A 4,069-nucleotide genomic window follows, 5' to 3' on the forward strand; every position below is an offset into this window, starting at 1 on the left:
TGAAATATATTTGTTTTTTTCTTCAAATTCTCCCATGAATCTGATGTTCAGACTGACTACACTGTAAAAAAAAAAAAAAAAAAAAAAAAAAAAAAATGTGAAAAACCAGTGTTAATCCAACAGCTGGGGTGCCAAAAAAATACTGTTAAAAAACGGAAGAAAACCGTTAATTTGAACGTGGTCCAAAATTCCCCTTTTTGGAGCAAATACTATAGCCTTCCCATTTGAACACCAGGGGGCGACGATCAATGTTTGAATGAAAACTTGAAACATCTTGAAATACCTCCAGAAACACTTAGGTGGGCAGTTAAAATGATCTAGAACACTTTTTAATTAAATTTGAAGATGGTCAAAAAATTCCCCTTTTTGGAGCACATACTATAGCCTTACCATTTGAACACCAGGGGGCGATGATGAATGTTTGAATAACGACTTGAAAAATCTTGAAATACCTCTAGAAAAATTTAGGTGGACTTTTAAAACGATCTAGAACACTTTTTAATTAAATTTAAAGATGGTAAAAAAATTCCCCTTTTTGGAGCACATACCATAGCCTTACCATTTGAACACCAGGGGATCAATGTTTGAATAAAGGAACGAAAAGCCCGAAATACCTCCAGAAACACTTAGGTGGGCTTGTAAAATGATCTAGAACACTTTTTATCCAGATTTTAAGATGGTAAAAAAATTCCCCTTTTTGGAGCCTTACCATTTGAAAACCAGGGGGCGACAATGAATGTTTGAATGTAGACTTGAAACATCTTGAAACACCTCCAGAAACACTTAGGTGGGCAGTTAAAATGATCTAGAACACTTTTTAACCAGATTTGAAGAGGGTCAAAAAATTCCTCTTTTTGGAGCACATACTATAGCCTTTCCATCTGAACACCAGGGGGCGACGATGAATGTTTGAATAAAGACTTGAAACATCTTGAAATACTCCAGATAAAATTTAGATGGATTTTTAAAATGATCTAGAACACTTTTTAATTAAATTTAAAGATGGTGAAAAAAAATTCCCCATTATGGAGCGCATACTAAAGCCTTACCATTTGAACACCAGGGGGAACCAACAAATGTTTGAATGAAGGCTTGAAAAGCCTTGAAATACCCCCAGAAACACTTAGGTGGGATTGTAAAATGATCTAGAAGACATTTAAATTACATTTGAAGATGGTCAAAAAATTCCCCCATTTGGAGCCTTACCATTTCAACACCAGGGGGCGACGATGAATGTTTGAATAAAGACTTGAAACATCTTGAAATACCTCCAGAAACACTTAGGTGGACTTTTAAAATGATCTAGAACACTTTTTTATTAAATTTTAAGAGGGTCATAAAATTCCCCGTTTTGGAGCACATACTATAGCCTTACCATTTGAACACCAGGGGGCGACGACAAATGTTTGAATAAAGGCATGAAAAGCCTTGAAATACCTCCAGAAACACTTAGGTGGGCTTGTAAAATGATCTAGAACACTTTTTATCCAGATTTGAAGATGGTCAATAAATTCCTCTTTTTGGAGCACATACTATAGCCTTACCATTTGAACACCAGGGGGCACCGTTGAACTTTTGAATAACAGCATGAAAAGCCTTGAAATACCTCCAGAAACACTTAGGTGGGCTTGTAAAATGATCTAGAACACTTTTTATCCAGATTTGAAGATGGTCAATAAATTCCCCGTTTTTGGAGCACATACTGTAGCCTTACCACTTGAACACCAGGGGGCGACAATGCATGTTTGAATGTAGACTTGAAACATCTTGAAACACCTCCAGAAACACTTAGGTGGGCAGTTAAAATGATCTAGAACACTTTTTAATTAAATTTTAAGAGGGTCAAAAAATTACCCTTTTTGGAGCACATACTATAGCCTTACCATTTGAACACCAGGGGGCGCCGACAGATGTTTGAATAAAGGCATGAAGAGCCTTTAAATACCTCCAGAAACACTTAGGTGGGCTTGTAAAATGATTTAGAACACTTTTTATCCAGATTTGAATATGGTCAATAAATTCCTCTTTTTGGAGCACATACTATAGCCTTACCATTTGAACACCAGGGGGCGACGATGAATTTTTGAATAAAGGCACGAAAAGCCCTGAAACACCTCCAGAAACACTTAGGTGGGAACTTAAAATGATCTAGAACACTTTTCTTCCAGATTTGAAGATGGTAAAAAAATTCCCCTTTTTGGAGCACATACAATAGCCTTACCATTTGAACACCAGGGGGCTCCATTGAACTTTTGAATAACAGCATGAAAAGCCTTGAAACACCTCCAGAAACACTTAGGTGGGTTTGGAAAATGATCTAGAACACTTTTTAATTAGATTTGAAGATGGTCAAAAAAATTCCCCTTTTTGGAGAACATACTATAGCCTTACCATTTGAACACCAGGGGGCGAATATGAATGTTTGAATGTAGACTTGAAACATCTTGAAACACCTCCAGAAACACTTAGGTGGGCAGTTAAAATGATCTAGAACACTTTTTAACCAGATTTGAAGATGGTGAATAAATTCCCCTTTTTGGAGCGCATACTATAGCCTTACCATTTGAACACCAGGGGGCGACGACAAATGCTTGAATAAAGGCATGAAAAGCCTTGAAATACCTCCAGCAACACTTAGGTGGGCTTGTAAAATGATCGAGAAATCTTTTTATCCAGATTTGAATATGGTCAAGAAATTCCTCTTTTTGGAGCGCATACAATAGCCTTACCATTTGAACACCAGGGGGCTCCGTTGAACTTTTGAATAACAGCATGAAAAGCCTTGAAACACCTCCAGAAACACTTAGGTGGACTTTTAAAATGATCTAGAACACGTTTTAATTAAATTTTAAGAGGGTCAAAAAATTCCCCGTTTTTGAGCACATACTATAGCCTTACCATTTGAACACCAGGGGGCGCCGACAAATGTTTGAATAAAGCCATGAAGAGCCTTTACATACCTCCAGAAACACTTAGGTGGGAACTTAAAATGATCTAGAACACTTTTTAATTAAATTTTAAGACGGTCAATAAATTCCCCTTTTTGGAGCGCATACTATAGCCTTACCATTTGGACACCAGGGGGCGACGATGAATTTTTGAATAAAGGCACGAAAAGCCCTGAAACACCTCCAGAAACACTTAGGTGGGCTTGTAAAATGATCGAGAAATCTTTTTATCCAGATTTGAAGATGGTCAAGAAATTCCTCTTTTTGGAGCGCATACTATAGCCTTACCATTTGAACACCAGGGGGCACTGTTGAAATTTTGAATAACAGCATGAAAAGCCTTGAAACACCTCCAGAAACACTTAGGTGGACTTTTATAATGATCTAGAACACTTTTTAATTAAATTTTCAGATGGTCCAAAATTCCCCTTTATGGAACACATACTATAGCCTTACCATTTGAACACCAGGAGGCGACGATGAATGTTTGAATAAAGGTATGAAAAGCCCTGAAATACCTCCAGAAAAACTTAAGTGGGCTTGTAAAATGATCTAGAACACTTTTTATCCAGATTTGAAGATGGTAAAAAAATTCCCCTTTTTGGAGCACATACTATAGCCTTACCATTTGAACACCAGGGGGCGCCGACAGATGTTTGAATAAAGGCATGAAGAGCCTTTAAATACCTCCAGAAACACTTAGGTGGGCTTGTAAAATGATTTAGAACACTTTTTATCCAGATTTGAATATGGTCAATAAATTCCTCTTTTTGGAGCACATACTATAGCCTTACCATTTGAACACCAGGGGGCGACGATGAATTTTTGAATAAAGGCACGAAAAGCCCTGAAACACCTCCAGAAACACTTAGGTGGGAACTTAAAATGATCTAGAACACTTTTCTTCCAGATTTGAAGATGGTAAAAAAATTCCCCTTTTTGGAGCACATACAATAGCCTTACCATTTGAACACCAGGGGGCTCCATTGAACTTTTGAATAACAGCATGAAAAGCCTTGAAACACCTCCAGAAACACTTAGGTGGGTTTGGAAAATGATCTAGAACACTTTTTAATTAGATTTGAAGATGGTCAAAAAAATTCCCCTTTTTGGAGCACATA

This window comes from Sphaeramia orbicularis, unplaced genomic scaffold (genome assembly GCF_902148855.1).
Source record: "Sphaeramia orbicularis unplaced genomic scaffold, fSphaOr1.1, whole genome shotgun sequence".
In the NCBI taxonomy this organism is placed as follows: Eukaryota; Metazoa; Chordata; class Actinopteri; order Kurtiformes; family Apogonidae; genus Sphaeramia; species Sphaeramia orbicularis.